This window comes from Opisthocomus hoazin, unplaced genomic scaffold, assembly GCF_030867145.1.
Source record: "Opisthocomus hoazin isolate bOpiHoa1 unplaced genomic scaffold, bOpiHoa1.hap1 HAP1_SCAFFOLD_107, whole genome shotgun sequence".
Lineage (NCBI taxonomy): Eukaryota > Metazoa > Chordata > Aves > Opisthocomiformes > Opisthocomidae > Opisthocomus > Opisthocomus hoazin.
This window is the reverse complement of record NW_027449033.1, coordinates 169,753-189,052: the sequence shown is the minus strand read 5'-3', so window position 1 is coordinate 189,052 and position 19,300 is coordinate 169,753. Positions and strand designations below refer to the sequence as shown.

Genomic DNA, 19,300 nt, shown 5'->3' with positions numbered 1-19,300 from the left:
GGGACAGAGCAAGAGCAAAAATATCAAGAGGGAGAAGGACAGGTAACACACAGCAGGACGCTGCAGGAGTGAGAGGGAGGGAACACAGAGCAAAGCAGAAGAATGAAGAGAGAAAAAAAAAAACAACCCAGCAAACAGAAAGGGAACCGGACAGAACTAGGCAGCAGGGCAGAGAGACGGAGAAAGAAAAAACAGGGACAAAGGGATAGAGAGGCAAAGAGAGGGATGGGGACCAGGACAGTGGGATACAAACAGGGAGTAGGACTCGAGATTGCAGAGAGAGAGGTCCAGGGAAGCAGGAAGAATGACAGAGAGAAAAAGGGGGGAGGGGGGTGGGGAGCAGGTCAGAGCGCTGGAGAAAGGAAAAACACTGCTGTGGAGCAGCAGAGGGGGACGGAGAAAGAGAGAGAGGGACGGGGAGCAGGGCAGAGAAACGGAGAGAGAAAATAAGCGATGGGGAGCAGGGCAGAGCACTAGGAAGAGGAAAATAAGACAAGGGAGAAGACCGAGAAGCTCAGAGAGAAAGAAGGGTCGAAAGGAAACGCCAGAGAGGTAGAGAAATCAAGAAATACAGGGACGAGGAGCCTTGCAGAGACGGAGCACGAAAATGTAGGGCCGGTGAGCGCGAAAGAGGGAGAGAGAGACGGGGGCAGGGGGAGGAGATGAAGAAGAAAGGAGAGATAAAGATAGCAACGGAGCGCAGGGGACACAGACAGAGAGAGAAAAAGGACAATGAACAGGAAAAAAGGGACCGAGAAACAAAGAAAGGGTCAGATCTAGACAAAGAGACCAAGAAAGGGGCGGGGGGCGTGTGTGCAGGGAAACCCCAAAACAAACCAGCAAGGGGCTAGAGAACAGAGAGGGAGAGAAAGAGAAGAAAGGGCCACGAAGCAGGACAGAGAAGGAGAGAAAGGCAAAAAGGGAGAGCAAAAAGAGAGCCGGCTGGACAGGGAGGTACAGCAAGAAACGACCGGACAGCCAGCAGGACAGACAAATAGAGACAGGGAGCCGGCTAGAGAAATTCTGAAGGGAGAAAAAGAGGGAGAGGGAGCAGAACACAAACACAGACAGAAGACGGGAGGTACAGGGAAAGGAAAACAAAAGGAAAAAGAAAAAAAAAAAAAAAAATCACAGCAGCGTGGGAGAGAGAAGGATCCAGGGGAGGGCTCGGGACGCAGAAGAGGGGCGACAGGGCCCCGAGGGCCCGCCACTCACCGCAGCTCTCGCTCTCCGCGCTCCCGGGAGACTCTGCCGCTTCAGACGCTTCTCTGTCCTGCTCTCCTCCATTCCTCTTCCGTAACTCCGGTCGCTTGGCTGTCCCCCACCTAAGACAAAACGTCCATGTCTCGCAGCTCTTACGAGACAAGCCTCCCTACGCACGCAGCCGCGCTCGCGCGCTCCACAACCGGACCATGCTGCTGCTGGTGACACATACAGACCCTGCGGGGCACGCTGGCGGCCTGGCCTGCTGCGGGCTACCAAGACGGAGCCTTCCTCACCCGCAGCGCCAGGCAGCTGCCAGCCAGGTGGCCTTCCATTTCTTCTTCTTCTTCAGCCTTCTCGGGACTCTCCAGCTTCAGCCGCGCCACCTCCTGTCCGCAGCCACTCAGCGCTCCGCCTCTCCCTTTTCGCCCCCACGCCGCCAGCACAGCGAGGCCCGGCACACGCAGCCCACAAAAGCCCGGAGCGGGCGCAGCCAACGGCATCCCCAGGGCACGAACGGACAAACGCGAACTCAGCGCAGCCCCTGCCACACATAAACAAGCAGCGGCGACCGCGTTCAGGGAGGCCGAGGCAGCCCGCACCACGGGCCTTGGGGGAGGCCGGGCGCTCCGGGACACAGGCTTCAGGGGACGTGCTGCAGCTGGGGGCGGCTGCGCGGGGCGAGCGGGGCCGGGGGAGCACTGCCGACTTGGGGGGGGGGGGGGGGGTGCCCGCCTCCTTCTCCCATTCCCTTCCGTCACCTCCCGCCTCTGGCCCCGGGGCTGCCCGCACCCGGCTCGCCTCCTGCAGCCTGCCGCAGCGGCCGGCTCCAAGCTTCCCGTCCCACCACCCTCGAGCAGCCACCACGCACCCCCGCACCCGCCAGAGGGGAGCCCGCGCCTCACCGCTGGCCTCTCTGCTCCCCCGCCGCCCCGGCACCGGACACCAGGCCGCCGCCATGCTGCTCCGCCGCACCGCGCATGCGCCACGCGCCGACGGCGCGCCGGAGGGGCCACACTCTGAGCCGAACGCCGGGCTGCAGTACCGCGTTGCGGCCAGGGGGCGGCGGGGGCGAGGGCGGCGCCAGCGGGGGCGGCGCCAGCGGGGGCGGGGGCGGCGCCAGCGGGGGCAAGGGCGGCGCCAGCGGGGGCAAGGGCGGCGCCAGCGGGGGCAAGGGCGGCGCCAGCGGGGGCAAGGGCGGCGCCAGCGGGGGCAAGGGCGGCGCCAGCGGGGGCAAGGGCGGCGCCAGCGGGGGCGGGGGCGGCCCCAGCGGGGGCGGGGGCGGCCCCAGCGGGGGCGGGGGCGGCGCCAGCGGGGGCGGGGGCGGCGCCAGCGGGGGCGGGGGCGGCGCCAGCGGGGGCGGGGGCGGCGCCAGCGGGGGCGGGGGCGGCGCCAGCGGGGGCGGGGGCGGCGCCAGCGGGGGCGGGGGCGGCGCCAGCGGGAGAGGGGGCGGCGCCAGCGGGAGAGGGGGCGGCGCCAGCGGGAGAGGGGGCGGCGCCAGCGGGAGAGGGGGGCGGCGCCAGCGGGAGAGGGGGCGGCGCCAGCGGGAGAGGGGGCGGCGCCAGCGGGAGAGGGGGCGGCGCCAGCGGGAGAGGGGGCGGCGCCAGCGGGGGCGGGGGCGGCTCCCAGCGCCGGCTCCGGCTCCGAGCAGACCCCGACTCGCGGCTCCGACACGGCGCCGCACCCCCATCGCTCCTTGCCCTCGACACGGACCCCGCCCTCCCGGGGGCTTTTCCCCGGGACCCGCCGCTCCATCCAACCCCCCCCCCCATACCCCGCGCTCACCTTCTCCCTCGCTGCAGCCGCAACCCGGCTATGGCTCCGCTCCTCCTTCGGCTCGCATCGGGCCCGGCACGGCAGCACCGGGCCCTCTACCGGCAGAGGGAGGGGCCGTCGCCATCAGCCCCGCTGCCCGCACCTGGGGCTCTTCCGGCCCCGGCCCACGGCTGGAGCCCACCATGCCGTCATTGGGCAAACACAAAGACTCTCTGAAGCCCTTTGGGCACTTCAGCAAGCAGGCAGGCGTTCCTTATTGCAGCGCCGGACACACAGGGCACGGCTCCTCCCAGCGCGCAAAGCACCTGCGCCACTCGAGCGGCAGTACCGAACTTTGCTCACCGGGTGGCAGCAGCGAGCTCTTGGACACGGCGCCACCGCGCGTTGGCGCCGCCCGAGCCGCAGTACCGAACTTTGCTCACCGGGTGGCAGCAGCGATCGTACCGGCCCCTCCACGGCCACCCGCGCCACGGCAGCACCGGCCCCTCCACGGCCACCCGCGCCACGGCAGCACCGGGCCCTCCACCGGCACAGGGAGGGGCCGTCGCCATCAGCCCCGCTGCCCGCACCTGGGGCTCCCCCGGCCCCGGCCCACGGCTGGACCCCGGCAGGAACAGGGGGCCGTCGCCCCAGCCCCACAGCCCGTCCCCTCCTCCCCTGGCCTCTGGCGCAGCCCCTCGTCCCGTGCAAACCAAGCACAAACGCAGCCGCCAGGGCAAAAGGGACCGCAGGTCTTTATTCAGTCACGCACCCAGCCAGTCCCGGGAGCCGCTCTGCTCCGGGGTCGGGGCCCCCGACGCTCCCTCTGCCCCTCCGACACCTCGGCACTCCTTCCCGCAGCTGCGCCCGTTGATCCAGCGGCGAACAGTCCGTCCGTCGCCTCCCGGAGAGACGCGCTGCTCGGCAGAGGCTGCCAAAAATGAGGAGCAGGGTGCAGGCCACTACAAGAGAGGAGAAAAGTGACAGGTGGCTGGACAGCGGCGGTGGAACGAGAAAGCACCAAGCAGGGAAAGGGACGGCGAGAGAAGGACGGGGACAGGCAGTCCCACAGAGACGGAGAAAGAAGCAGCAGCAAGAGAGCAAGAGCGGCAGCAGAAAGAAGAAGAGGGAGCAGGACACAGACCGAAAATGAAGAACGGGGAGCAGGAAGGAGATGCAAAAAAAAACCCTGCAGCATGACAGAGGAAAAAAGAATAGCGGCAGGGACCTGGACAAAGAGAGATGAGGAAATAGAATAGAATAGACATGGAGAAAGCAGTAGATCTGTGACGTGCTACGGAGCCGAGAAGGAAGGCCTCGAATCAAGGGACGAGGAGCCAGACAGAGAGCACCAAAGACAGCAAAAGTACTGACAGGCTACAGAGTAGGAGGAAAGCAAAACTAGTAACCGGGAGCTGAACAGAAAGAGGGGAAGAAGGAAAAAAATGCCACGGGCTGCAGGGCAGAAAGAGGGAGGACCTAAAAGATGGGGACAAGTCAGAGACAGATGGAGAAAGAAGGTACACAAGAGCAGAAAAAAAAAATAATCGTAGCAGTGGGGGAAAGAGAGGGAGCCGGGGAGGGCCCAGGATGCACAAGAGGGGTGACAGGGCCCCGAGGGCCCACGACTCACCGCAGCTCTCACTCTCGGTGCTGCCGGGAGACTTTGACACTTCAGATGTTTCTCTCCCCTTCTCTCTTCCCCTCTTCTTCCGCAACTCCAATCGTTTGGCTCTCCTGCACCTGAGAGAAAATGCATGTGGCTGTCTTAGAGCTCATACGAGACGTGGCTTCCTAGACAACAAGCCTCAGGAACAGGACAGAGAAAAAGAGAGAATATGATGAGTGGGAAGCAGAACACACGGATCGAGAGAGAACTTGAATCAGAGGAGTAAACAAGGCAGGAAAGAGAGATAAAGACAGGGAAGAAGCCACAAAAAAGGGCCTTTCTGGCCTCTACTCGCACCCCCCGGCCTCCCTTTTTTTCTGGCCTCTACTCTCGCCCCCGGCCTCCCACCCCTCTGCAGCCTCCCACCCCTTTCCGGCCTCCCTTTTTTTCTGGCCTCTACTCTCGCCCCCGGCCTCCCACCCCTCTGCAGCCTCCCACCCCTTTCCGGCCTCCTTTTTTTTCCTGGCCTCTACTCCCCCCTCCTCGCCCCCCCCCCCCGCCTCCCACCCCTCGATAGCCTCCTAACTCCCTTTTTGCTGGCCTCTACTTAATTCAGCTTCCCACCCCTCTGCAACCTCCTACCTCTTTCCAGCCTCCACTCCGCCCCCCCAGCTTCCCACCCTTTTTCAGCCTCCCACCACCGTCCCACGCAGTGCAGGACACACTGACAGAGAGAGAAAAAGGACAGGCAACAGGAAGAAACGTACTAAGAAACAAAGAAAGGGTCAGACGAAGAAGGGGGTGGGTGGTCAGGGTTGGAACCCCAACACAAACCAGCAAGCGGATAGAGGACAGACAGAGAGGAAGACAAGAACGGGCTGGGAAGCAGGAAGAGAAGGAGAGAAAGGCAAAAAGGGAGAGCCGGCTGCACAGGCAGGTACAGCAAGAAACGACCGGACAGGCAGCAGGATCGAGAAAGAGAGACAGAAAAACTGGGGACAGGAAGCAGGACAGAGGGACGGCGAGAGGAAACAAGGGCCAGGGAGCAGGACAGCGGTGGAAAAAGAGGCACTGGGGCAGTAGGACAGAAAGAGAAGGAAGAAAGGCCAGAACAAGGACGGGGAATAACAGCAAAGGGAAAGAGAAGGACAAGGAGCGGGACACATTGTCAGAGAAAGACAGGGACAGGAGCGGGACAAGGTGATACTGAGAGAGAAAAAGGGGACAAGGAGGCAGGACAAAGTGAAAGACAGGCACAAGTAAGAGACGGGGGAGCAGGACAGAGACGGAGGGGGAAAAGCCTCAGCTGGGCAGCAGGAGACAGAGGCGGAGAAGGGAAAAAACAGCACCGGGCTGAGGGACCCTGAGGGAGGAATTAAAAAACAAACACAGGGAGCAGGACAAAACGACAGAGAGAGAGAAAAGGGACAGAGCAGGACAGCGTTGGGGGGAGAAATGCGACCGTGACGGGCAGCGGGAGAGAGGTATGGAGAAAGAAAAAAAATACCGAGGAAGAGAGAAAGGAAACAAGGGACAGCGAGCTGCACAGGGGGATCGAGAAAGAAAGGATGGGAGAGGGAATGGCGCAGAGAGAGAAAGGCAGAAAAAACAGCAAGAGGAAGCAGGGCAAAAGGACAGCAAGAGGAAAAAGGAAAGGGACAGGGAGCTGGACAGAGATGGGAAAAAAAGCAGCGGGGACACACGAAAAGAGACAGAAAGAGAAGGGCACAAAAGGATAGATGAGGACAGCGGCAGGATGGAGACGCAGAACAAAACCTGGGACGGTCAACCTGGGTGGGCGGGGAGCGGGTCAGAGAGCCGGAGAAAGGAAAAACTCTGCTGTGGAGCAGCAGAGGGGGACGGAGAAAGACAGACAGGGACGGGGAGCAGGGCAGAGAAACGGAGAGAGAAAATAAGCGATGGGGAGCAGGGCAGAGCACTAGGAAGAGGAAAATAAGACAAGGGACAAGACCGAGGAGCTCAGAGAGAAAGAAGGGTCGAAAGGAAACGCCAGAGAGGTAGAGAAATCAAGAAATACAGGGACGAGGAGCCTTGCAGAGACGGAGCACGAAAATGTAGGGCCGGTGAGCGCGAAAGAGGGAGAGAGAGACGGGGGCAGGGGGAGGAGATGAAGAAGAAAGGAGAGATAAAGATGGCAACGGAGCGCAGGGGACACAGACAGAGAGAGAAAAAGGACAGTGAACAGGAAAAAAGGGACCGAGAAACAAAGAAAGGGTCAGATCTAGACAAAGAGACCAAGAAAGGGGCGGGGGGCGTGTGTGCAGGGAAACCCCAAAACAAACCAGCAAGGGGCTAGAGAACAGAGAGGGAGAGAAAGAGAAGAAAGGGCCATGAAGCAGGACAGAGAAGGAGAGAAAGGCAAAAAGGGAGAGCAAAAAGAGAGCCGGCTGGACAGGGAGGTACAGCAAGAAATGACCGGACAGCCAGCAGGACAGAGAAATAGAGACAGGGAGCCGGCTAGAGAAATTCTGAAGGGAGAAAAAGAGGGAGAGGGAGCAGAACACAAACACAGACAGAAGACGGGAGGTACAGGGAAAGGAAAACAAAAGGAAAAAAGAAAAAAAAAAAAAAAAAAAATCACAGCAGCGTGGGAGAGAGAAGGATCCAGGGGAGGGCCCGGGACGCAGAAGAGGGGCGACAGGGCCCCGAGGGCCCGCCACTCACCGCGGCTCTCGCTCTCCGCGCTCCCGGGAGACTCTGCCGCTTCAGATGCTTCTCTGTCCTGCTCTCCTCCATTCCTCTTCCCTAACTCCGGTCGCTTGGCTGTCCCCCACCTAAGAGAAAACGTCCATGTCTCGCAGCTCTTACGACACAAGGATCCCCAGGCACGTAGCCTCGCTTGCTCGCGCGCTACGCGCAGGAACAGCACAGAGGGAAAGAGAGAGAGACAGAGAACGACGAGCGGGCAGCAGAACTGATGGATCAAGAGAGAAAACTGAATCGGAGGAATAAAGAACACTGGAGGGAGACACAAGTAGAGCGAACAAGCCAGATGGACGGGGGCAGGAGACACACAGATCAGGCCAAAGAGGTGGAGAAAGTAAAATCGGTGACGGGCTGCAGGATGATAGAAAAGGCCACGGTTCAGCACAGAGGAGAACAACGGGACAGCAAGCTGGACAGGGGCATATAGCGAGAAACAAAGGGACAGGCAGCAGTATGGAGATACACAGACAAAGAGTTACGGGGAGGATGGAGGACAGAGAGAACAAGAGAAAAGGGACAGGGAGGGGGGCACAGATGGAGAAAGAAACATTGCAGAGAGAGAGAGGAAGAAAGCGACAGGGCAGAGGCAGAGAGGTAGAGAAAGGAAGAAAAAAGTAGCGACGAGTAAGAGGCCAGAGGGACAAGGAAAAGCCAGGAGGAAGGACAGAGTGAGAGAGAAAACAGGTGAGGGACACGACGCCAGACTGTGAAACAGAGAGCGCGACAGGGAGCAGGACGCTGGGACAGACAGCAAACGAGAGCAACAGAGAGAACGGCAGCGAGGCGGAGCACGAGAGAAAACAGGGACTGAGAGCAAGACCGAGGGGTGAAGCAATAAATAACGGGGCTGGGGAGCAGGACAGCAGAAGAGAGAGACAGAGAGGGGGACACATAGGACAACCGCAAACTGAGAGGGAGAAGGAGAAGAGCACAGAGGGTCACAGACAAAAAGAGAGGGACGGCAGAAAGAGAAAAACAAGACGAGGCAGAAGGACTGAGGAGCAGAGAGAAAAAGGGTACAGGGAAAAGGACAGAGATGCAGAAAACAAGGAAAGCCTGGAGCACAGGGCAAAACTGACAAGGACAGGGAGCGGGACAAAGGGATGGAGGAGTTAAAAACAGCGATGGGCCGCAGCACAGAGGAAGAGAGAGAAAAAGAGCAAGAGCAGCAAGGGAAGAAGAGTGACAGAAGGGTGTTGACAGGGACACGTACAAAGCGGGCTTGGGGGACACAGACATCGGAAGGGTAGAAAGGAAAGGGAGGGATGGGGAGCAAGACAGCGTGACAGAGGGAGTGGAGTGCAAGGATACACAAAAGCAGAGGGACTGGGAAGAGGAAAGAACGTCAGGGAGAGAAAGGCGAGGCTGGCGAGCAGGAGAGAGAGAGGTGGAGAATGAAAAAACAGCCATGGTCAGAAGAACAGAAATGCAGAGAAGAAAAAATTACTTCCAGGCAGCAGGACAGAGGGACAGAGCAACAGCAAAAATATCAAGAGGGAGAAGGACAGGTAACACACAGCAGGACGCTGCAGGAGTGAGAGGGAGGGAACACAGAGCAAAGCAGAAGAATGAAGAGAGAAAAAAAAAACAACCCAGCAAACAGAAAGGGAACCGGACAGAACTAGGCAGCAGGGCAGAGAGACGGAGAAAGAAAAAACAGGGACAAAGGGATAGAGAGGCAAAGAGAGGGATGGGGACCAGGACAGTGGGATACAAACAGGGAGTAGGACTCGAGATTGCAGAGAGAGAGGTCCAGGGAAGCAGGAAGAATGACAGAGAGAAAAAGGGGGGAGGGGGGTGGGGAGCAGGTCAGAGCGCTGGAGAAAGGAAAAACACTGCTGTGGAGCAGCAGAGGGGGACGGAGAAAGAGAGAGAGGGACGGGGAGCAGGGCAGAGAAACGGAGAGAGAAAATAAGCGATGGGGAGCAGGGCAGAGCACTAGGAAGAGGAAAATAAGACAAGGAGAAGACCGAGAAGCTCAGAGAGAAAGAAGGGTCGAAAGGAAACGCCAGAGAGGTAGAGAAATCAAGAAATACAGGGACGAGGAGCCTTGCAGAGACGGAGCACGAAAATGTAGGGCCGGTGAGCGCGAAAGAGGGAGAGAGAGACGGGGGCAGGGGGAGGAGATGAAGAAGAAAGGAGAGATAAAGATAGCAACGGAGCGCAGGGGACACAGACAGAGAGAGAAGAAGGACAGTGAACAGGAAAAAAGGGACCGAGAAACAAAGAAAGGGTCAGATCTAGACAAAGAGACCAAGAAAGGGGCGGGGGGCGTGTGTGCAGGGAAACCCCAAAACAAACCAGCAAGGGGCTAGAGAACAGAGAGGGAGAGAAAGAGAAGAAAGGGCCATGAAGCAGGACAGAGAAGGAGAGAAAGGCAAAAAGGGAGAGCAAAAAGAGAGCCGGCTGGACAGGGAGGTACAGCAAGAAACGACCGGACAGCCAGCAGGACAGACAAATAGAGACAGGGAGCCGGCTAGAGAAATTCTGAAGGGAGAAAAAGAGGGAGAGGGAGCAGAACACAAACACAGACAGAAGACGGGAGGTACAGGGAAAGGAAAACAAAAGGAAAAAGAAAAAAAAAAAAAAAATCACAGCAGCGTGGGAGAGAGAAGGATCCAGGGGACAGCTCGGGACGCAGAAGAGGGGCGACAGGGCCCCGAGGGCCCGCCACTCACCGCAGCTCTCGCTCTCCGCGCTCCCGGGAGACTCTGCCGCTTCAGACGCTTCTCTGTCCTGCTCTCCTCCATTCCTCTTCCGTAACTCCGGTCGCTTGGCTGTCCCCCACCTAAGACAAAACGTCCATGTCTCGCAGCTCTTACGAGACAAGCCTCCCTACGCACGCAGCCGCGCTCGCGCGCTCCACAACCGGACCATGCTGCTGCTGGTGACACATACAGACCCTGCGGGGCACGCTGGCGGCCTGGCCTGCTGCGGGCTACCAAGACGGAGCCTTCCTCACCCGCAGCGCCAGGCAGCTGCCAGCCAGGTGGCCTTCCATTTCTTCTTCTTCTTCAGCCTTCTCGGGACTCTCCAGCTTCAGCCGCGCCACCTCCTGTCCGCAGCCACTCAGCGCTCCGCCTCTCCCTTTTCGCCCCCACGCCGCCAGCACAGCGAGGCCCGGCACACGCAGCCCACAAAAGCCCGGAGCGGGCGCAGCCAACGGCATCCCCAGGGCACGAACGGACAAACGCGAACTCAGCGCAGCCCCTGCCACACATAAACAAGCAGCGGCGACCGCGTTCAGGGAGGCCGAGGCAGCCCGCACCACGGGCCTTGGGGGAGGCCGGGCGCTCCGGGACACAGGCTTCAGGGGACGTGCTGCAGCTGGGGGCGGCTGCGCGGGGCGAGCGGGGCCGGGGGAGCACTGCCGACTTGGGGGGGGGGGGGGGGGTGCCCGCCTCCTTCTCCCATTCCCTTCCGTCACCTCCCGCCTCTGGCCCCGGGGCTGCCCGCACCCGGCTCGCCTCCTGCAGCCTGCCGCAGCGGCCGGCTCCAAGCTTCCCGTCCCACCACCCTCGAGCAGCCACCACGCACCCCCGCACCCGCCAGAGGGGAGCCCGCGCCTCACCGCTGGCCTCTCTGCTCCCCCGCCGCCCCGGCACCGGACACCAGGCCGCCGCCATGCTGCTCCGCCGCACCGCGCATGCGCCACGCGCCGACGGCGCGCCGGAGGGGCCACACTCTGAGCCGAACGCCGGGCTGCAGTACCGCGTTGCGGCCAGGGGGCGGCGGGGGGCGAGGGCGGCGCCAGCGGGGGCGGGGGCGGCGCCAGCGGGGGCGGGGGGCGGCGCCAGCGGGGGCGGGGGCGGCGCCAGCGGGGCCGGCGCCAGCGGGGGCGGGGGCGGCGCCAGCGGGGGCGGGGGCGGCGCCAGCGGGGGCGGGGGCGGCCCCAGCGGGGGCGGGGGCGGCGCCAGCGGGGGCGGGGGCGGCGCCAGCGGGGGCGGGGGCGGCGCCAGCGGGGGCGGGGGGCGGCGCCAGCGGGGGCGGGGGCGGCGCCAGCGGGGGCGGGGGCGGCGCCAGCGGGGGCGGGGGCGGCGCCAGCGGGGGCGGGGGCGGCGCCAGCGGGGGCGGGGGCGGCGCCAGCGGGGGCGGGGGCGGCGCCAGCGGGGGCGGGGGCGGCGCCAGCGGGGGCGGGGGCGGCGCCAGCGGGGGCGGGGGGCGGCGCCAGCGGGGGCGGCGCCAGCGGGGGCGGGGGCGGCGCCAGCGGGGGCGGGGGCGGCGCCAGCGGGGGCGGGGGCGGCGCCCAGCGCCGGCTCCGAGCAGACCCCGACTCGCGGCTCCGACACGGCGCCGCACCCCCATCGCTCCTTGCCCCCGACACGGACCCCGCCCTCCCGGGGGCTTTTCCCCGGGACCCGCCGCTCCATCCAACCCCCCCCCCCCATACCCCGCGCTCACCTTCTCCCTCGCTGCAGCCGCAACCCGGCTATGGCTCCGCTCCTCCTTCGGCTCGCATCGGGCCCGGCACGGCAGCACCGGGCCCTCTACCGGCAGAGGGAGGGGCCGTCGCCATCAGCCCCGCTGCCCGCACCTGGGGCTCTTCCGGCCCCGGCCCACGGCTGAAGCCCACGATGCCGTCATTGGGCAAACACAAAGACTCTCTGAAGCCCTTTGGGCACTTCAGCAAGCAGGCAGGCGTTCCTTATTGCAGCGCCGGACACACAGGGCACGGCTCCTCCCAGCGCGCAAAGCACCTGCGCCACTCGAGCGGCAGTACCGAACTTTGCTCACCGGGTGGCAGCAGCGATCGTACCGGCCCCTCCACGGCCACCCGCGCCACGGCAGCACCGGGCCCTCCACCGGCACAGGGAGCGGCCGTCGCCATCAGCCCCGCTGCCCGCACCTGGGGCTCCCCCGGCCCCGGCCCACGGCTGGACCCCGGCAGGAACAGGGGGCCGTCGCCCCAGCCCCACAGCCCGTCCCCTCCTCCCCTGGCCTCTGGCGCAGCCCCTCGTCCCGTGCAAACCAAGCACAAACGCAGCCGCCAGGGCAAAAGGGACCGCAGGTCTTTACTCAGTCACGCACCCAGCCAGTCCCGGGAGCCGCTCTGCTCCGGGGTCGGGGCCCCCGACGCTCCCTCTGCCCCTCCGACACCTCGGCACTCCTTCCCGCAGCTGCGCCCGTTGATCCAGCGGCGAACAGTCCGTCCGTCGCCTCCCGGAGCGACGCGCTGCTCGGCAGAGGCTGCCAAAAATGAGGAGCAGGGTGCAGGCCACTACAAGAGAGGAGAAAAGTGACAGGTGGCTGGACAGCGGCGGTGGAACGAGAAAGCACCAAGCAGGGAAAGGGACGGCGAGAGAAGGACGGGGACAGGCAGTCCCACAGAGACGGAGAAAGAAGCAGCAGCAAGAGAGCAAGAGCGGCAGCAGAAAGAAGAAGAGGGAGCAGGACACAGACCGAAAGTGAAGAACGGGGAGCAGGAAGGAGATGCAAAAAAAAACCCTGCAGCATGACAGAGGAAAAAAGAATAGCGGCAGGGACCTGGACAAAGAGAGATGAGGAAATAGAATAGAATAGACATGGAGAAAGCAGTAGATCTGTGACGTGCTACGGAGCCGAGAAGGAAGGCCTCGAATCAAGGGACGAGGAGGCAGACAGAGAGCACCAAAGACAGCAAAAGTACTGACAGGCTACAGAGTAGGAGGAAAGCAAAACTAGTAACCGGGAGCTGAACAGAAAGAGGGGAAGAAGGAAAAAAATGCCACGGGCTGCAGGGCAGAAAGAGGGAGGACCTAAAAGATGGGGACAAGTCAGAGACAGATGGAGAAAGAAGGTACACAAGAGCAGGAAAAAAAAAAAATCGTAGCAGTGGGGGAAAGAGAGGGAGCCGGGGAGGGCCCAGGATGCAGAAGAGGGGTGACAGGGCCCCGAGGGCCCACGACTCACCGCAGCTCTCACTCTCGGTGCTGCCGGGAGACTTTGACACTTCAGATGTTTCTCTCCCCTTCTCTCTTCCCTTCTTCTTCCGCAACTCCAATCGTTTGGCTCTCCTGCACCTGAGAGAAAATGCATGTGGCTGTCTTAGAGCTCATACGAGACGTGGCTTCCTAGACAAGAAGCCTCAGGAACAGGACAGAGAAAAAGAGAGAATATGATGAGTGGGAAGCAGAACACACGGATCGAGAGAGAACTTGAATCAGAGGAGTAAACAAGGCAGGAAAGAGAGATAAAGACAGGGAAGAAGCCACAAGAAAAGGGCCTTTCTGGCCTCTACTCGCACCCCCCGGCCTCCTTTTTTTTCTGGCCTCTACTCTCGCCCCCAGCCTCCCACCCCTCTGCAGCCTCCCACCCCTTTCCGGCCTCCCTTTTTTTCTGGCCTCTACTCTCGCCCCCGGCCTCCCACCCCTCTGCAGCCTCCCACCCCTTTCCGGCCTCCTTTTTTTTCCTGGCCTCTACTCCCCCCTCCTCGCCCCCCCCCCCCCGCCTCCCACCCCTCGATAGCCTCCTAACTCCCTTTTTGCTGGCCTCTACTTAATTCAGCTTCCCACCCCTCTGCAACCTCCTACCTCTTTCCAGCCTCCACTCCGCCCCCCCAGCTTCCCACCCTTTTTCAGCCTCCCACCACCGTCCCATGCAGTGCAGGACACACTGACAGAGAGAGAAAAAGGACAGGCAACAGGAAGAAACGTACTAAGAAACAAAGAAAGGGTCAGACGAAGAAGGGGGTGGGTGGTCAGGGTTGGAACCCCAACACAAACCAGCAAGGGGATAGAGGACAGACAGAGAGGAAGACAAGAACGGGCCGGGAAGCAGGAAGAGAAGGAGAGAAAGGCAAAAAGGGAGAGCCGGCTGCACAGGCAGGTACAGCAAGAAACGACCGGACAGGCAGCAGGATCGAGAAAGAGAGACAGAAAAACTGGGGACAGGAAGCAGGACAGAGGGACGGCGAGAGGAAACAAGGGCCAGGGAGCAGGACAGCGGTGGAAAAAGAGGCACTGGGGCAGTAGGACAGAAAGAGAAGGAAGAAAGGCCAGAACAAGGACGGGGAATAACAGCAAAGGGAAAGAGAAGGACAAGGAGCGGGACAGATTGTCAGAGAAAGACAGGGACAGGGAGCGGGACAAGGTGATACTGAGAGAGAAAAAGGGGACAAGGAGGCAGGACAAAGTGAAAGACAGGCACAAGTAAGAGACGGGGGAGCAGGACAGAGACGGAGGGGGAAAAGCCTCAGCTGGGCAGCAGGAGACAGAGGCGGAGAAGGGAAAAAACAGCACCGGGCTGAGGGACCCTGAGGGAGGAATTAAAAAACAAACACAGGGAGCAGGACAAAACGACAGAGAGAGAGAAAAGGGACAGAGCAGGACAGCGTTGGGGGGAGAAATGCGACCGTGACGGGCAGCGGGAGAGAGGTATGGAGAAAGAAAAAAAATACCGAGGAAGAGAGAAAGGAAACAAGGGACAGCGAGCTGCACAGGGGGATCGAGAAAGAAAGGATGGGAGAGGGAATGGTGCAGAGAGAGAAAGGCAGAAAAAACAGCAAGAGGAAGCAGGGCAAAAGGACAGCAAGAGGAAAAAGGAAAGGGACAGGGAGCTGGACAGAGATGGGAAAAAAAGCAGCGGGGACACACGAAAAGAGACAGAAAGAGAAGGGCACAAAAGGATAGATGAGGACAGCGGCAGGATGGAGACGCAGAACAAAACCTGGGACGGTCAACCTGGGTGGGCGGGGAGCGGGTCAGAGAGCGGAGAAAGGAAAAACTCTGCTGTGGAGCAGCAGAGGGGGACGGAGAAAGAAAGACAGGGACGGGGAGCAGGGCAGAGAAACGGAGAGAGAAAATAAGCGATGGGGAGCAGGGCAGAGCACTAGGAAGAGGAAAATAAGACAAGGGAGAAGACCGAGGAGCTCAGAGAGAAAGAAGGGTCGAAAGGAAACGCCAGAGAGGTAGAGAAATCAAGAAATACAGGGACGAGGAGCCTTGCAGAGACGGAGCACGAAAATGTAGGGCCGGTGAGCGCGAAAGAGGGAGAGAGAGACGGGGGCAGGGGGAGGAGATGAAGAAGAAAGGAGAGATAAAGATGGCAACGGAGCGCAGGGGACACAGACAGAGAGAGAAAAAGGACAGTGAACAGGAAAAAAGGGACCGAGAAACAAAGAAAGGGTCAGATCTAGACAAAGAGACCAAGAAAGGGGCGGGGGGCGTGTGTGCAGGGAAACCCCAAAACAAACCAGCAAGGGGCTAGAGAACAGAGAGGGAGAGAAAGAGAAGAAAGGGCCACGAAGCAGGACAGAGAAGGAGAGAAAGGCAAAAAGGGAGAGCAAAAAGAGAGCCGGCTGGACAGGGAGGTACAGCAAGAAACGACCGGACAGCCAGCAGGACAGACAAATAGAGACAGGGAGCCGGCTAGAGAAATTCTGAAGGGAGAAAAAGAGGGAGAGGGAGCAGAACACACACACAGACAGAAGACGGGAGGTACAGGGAAAGGAAAACAAAAGGAAAAAGAAAAAAAAAAAAAAATCACAGCAGCGTGGGAGAGAGAAGGATCCAGGGGACAGCTCGGGACGCAGAAGAGGGGCGACAGGGCCCCGAGGGCCCGCCACTCACCGCAGCTCTCGCTCTCCGCGCTCCCGGGAGACTCTGCCGCTTCAGACGCTTCTCTGTCCTGCTCTCCTCCATTCCTCTTCCGTAACTCCGGTCGCTTGGCTGTCCCCCACCTAAGAGAAAACGTCCATGTCTCGCAGCTCTTACGAGACAAGCCTCCCTACGCACGCAGCCGCGCTCGCGCGCTCCACAACCGGACCATGCTGCTGCTGGTGACACATACAGACCCTGCGGGGCACGCTGGCGGCCTGGCCTGCTGCGGGCTACCAAGACGGAGCCTTCCTCACCCGCAGCGCCAGGCAGCTGCCAGCCAGGTGGCCTTCCATTTCTTCTTCTTCTTCAGCCTTCTCGGGACTCTCCAGCTTCAGCCGCGCCACCTCCTGTCCGCAGCCACTCAGCGCTCCGCCTCTCCCTTTTCGCCCCCACGCCGCCAGCACAGCGAGGCCCGGCACACGCAGCCCACAAAAGCCCGGAGCGGGCGCAGCCAACGGCATCCCCAGGGCACGAACGGACAAACGCGAACTCAGCGCGGCCACTGCCACACATAAACAAGCAGCGGCGACCGCGTTCAGGGAGGCCGAGGCAGCCCGCACCACGGGCCTTGGGGGAGGCCGGGCGCTCCGGGACACAGGCTTCAGGGGACGTGCTGCAGCTGGGGGCGGCTGCGCGGGGCGAGCGGGGCCGGGGGAGCACTGCCGACTTGGGGGGGGGGGGGGGTGCCCGCCTCCTTCTCCCATTCCCTTCCGTCACCTCCCGCCTCTGGCCCCGGGGCTGCCCGCACCCGGCTCGCCTCCTGCAGCCTGCCGCAGCGGCCGGCTCCAAGCTTCCCGTCCCACCACCCTCGAGCAGCCTCCACGCACCCCCGCACCCGCCAGAGGGGAGCCCGCGCCTCACCGCTGGCCTCTCTGCTCCCCCGCCGCCCCGGCACCGGACACCAGGCCGCCGCCATGCTGCTCCGCCGCACCGCGCATGCGCCACGCGCCGACGGCGCGCCGGAGGGGCCACACTCTGAGCCGAACGCCGGGCTGCAGTACCGCGTTGCGGCCAGGGGGCGGCGGGGGCGGCGCCAGCGGGGGCGGGGGCGGCGCCAGCGGGGGCGGGGGCGGTGCCAGCGGGGGCGGGGGCGGTGCCAGCGGGGGCGGGGGCGGCGCCAGCGGGGGAGGGGGCGGTGCCAGCGGGGGCGGGGGCGGCGCCGGCGGGGGCGGGGGGCGGCGCCAGCGGGGGCGGGGGCGGCGCCAGCGGGGGCGGGGGCGGCGCCAGCGGGGGCGGGGGCGGCGCCAGCGGGGGCGGGGGCGGCCCCAGCGGGGGCGGGGGCGGCGCCAGCGGGGGCGGGGGCGGCGCCAGCGGGGGCGGGGGCGGCGCCAGCGGGGGCGGGGGCGGCGCCAGCGGGGGCGGGGGCGGCGCCAGCGGGGGCGGGGGCGGCGCCAGCGGGGGCGGGGGCGGCGCCAGCGGGGGCGGGGGCGGCGCCCAGCGCCGGCTCCGGCTCCGAGCAGACCTCGACTCGCGGCTCCGACACGGCACCGCACCCCCGCCGCTCCTTGCCCTCGACACGGACCCCGCCCTCCCGGGGGCTTTTCCCCGGGACCCGCCGCTCCATCCAACCCCCCCCCATACCCCCGCGCTCACCTTCTCCCTCGCTGCAGCCGCAACCCGGCTATGGCTCCGCTCCTCCTTCGGCTCGCATCGGGCCCGGCACGGCAGCACCGGGCCCTCTACCGGCAGAGGGAGGGGCCGTCGCCATCAGCCCCGCTGCCCGCACCTGGGGCTCTTCCGGCCCCGGCCCACGGCTGAAGCCCACGATGCCGTCATTGGGCAAACACAAAGACTCTCTGAAGCCCTTTGGGCACTTCAGCAAGCAGGCAGGCGTTCCTTATTGCAGCGCCGGACACACAGGGCACGGCTCCTCCCAGCGCGCAAAGCACCTGCGCCGCCCGAGCCGCAGTACCGAACTTTGCTCACCGGGTGGCAGCAGCGATCGTACCGGCCCCTCCACGGCCACCCGCGCCACGGCAGCACCGGGCCCTCCACCGGCACAGGGAGCGGCCGTCGCCATCAGCCCCGCTGCCCGCACCTGGGGCTCCCCCGGCCCCGGCCCACGGCTGGACCCCGGCAGGAACAGGGGGCCGTCGCCCCAGCCCCACAGCCCGTCCCCTCCTCCCCTGGCCTCTGGCGCAGCCCCTCGTCCCGTGCAAACCAAGCACAAACGCAGCCGCCAGGGCAAAAGGGACCGCAGGTCTTTACTCAGTCACGCACCCAGCCAGTCCCGGGAGCCGCTCTGCTCCGGGGTCGGGGCCCCCGACGCTCCCTCTGCCCCTCCGACACCTCGGCACTCCTTCCCGCAGCTGCGCCCGTTGATCCAGCGGCGAACAGTCCGTCCGTCGCCTCCCGGAGCGACGCGCTGCTCGGCAGAGGCTGCCAAAAATGAGGAGCAGGGTGCAGGCCACTACAAGAGAGGAGAAAAGTGACAGGTGGCTGGACAGCGGCGGTGGAACGAGAAAGCACCAAGCAGGGAAAGGGACGGCGAGAGAAGGACGGGGACAGGCAGTCCCACAGAGACGGAGAAAGAAGCAGCAGCAAGAGAGCAAGAGCGGCAGCAGAAAGAAGAAGAGGGAGCAGGACACAGACCGAAAGTGAAGAACGGGGAGCAGGAAGGAGATGCAAAAAAAAACCCTGCAGCATGACAGAGGAAAAAAGAATAGCGGCAGGGACCTGGACAAAGAGAGATGAGGAAATAGAATAGAATAGACATGGAGAAAGCAGTAGATCTGTGACGTGCTACGGAGCCGAGAAGGAAGGCCTCGAATCAAGGGACGAGGAGGCAGACAGAGAGCACCAAAGACAGCAAAAGTACTGACAGGCTACAGAGTAGGAGGAAAGCAAAACTAGTAACCGGGAGCTGAACAGAAAGAGGGGAAGAAGGAAAAAAATGCCACGGGCTGCAGGGCAGAAAGAGGGAGGACCTAAAAGATGGGGACAAGTCAGAGACAGATGGAGAAAGAAGGTACACAAGAGCAGAAAAAAAAAATAATCGTAGCAGTGGGGGAAAGAGAGGGAGCCGGGGAGGGCCCAGGATGCAGAAGAGGGGTGACAGGGCCCCGAGGGCCCACGACTCACCGCAGCTCTCACTCTCGGTGCTGCCGGGAGACTTTGACACTTCAGATGTTTCTCTCCCCTTCTCTCTTCCCCTCTTCTTCCGCAACTCCAATCGTTTGGCTCTCCTGCACCTGAGAGAAAATGCATGTGGCTGTCTTAGAGCTCATACGAGACGTGGCTTCCTAGACAAGAAGCCTCAGGAACAGGACAGAGAAAAAGAGAGAATATGATGAGTGGGAAGCAGAACACACGGATCGAGAGAGAACTTGAATCAGAGGAGTAAACAAGGCAGGAAAGAGAGATAAAGACAGGGAAGAAGCCACAAGAAAAGGGCCTTTCTGGCCTCTACTCGCACCCCCCGGCCTCCTTT

General features: G+C 62.6%; 1 long non-coding RNA gene across 1 annotated transcript; it reads right to left on the bottom strand.

Moving 5' to 3' along the window:
- Positions 1–4,597: 4,597 nt before the first annotated feature.
- On the bottom strand, positions 4,598–11,987 carry LOC142360269 (uncharacterized). The gene is made up of 3 exons (XR_012762931.1): positions 11,696–11,987; positions 7,253–7,362; positions 4,598–4,701 (listed from the first exon to the last, which is right to left on the bottom strand). It is a non-coding gene; the product is annotated as an uncharacterized LOC142360269 (long non-coding RNA).
- Between the last annotated feature and the right edge of the window lie 7,313 nt (positions 11,988–19,300).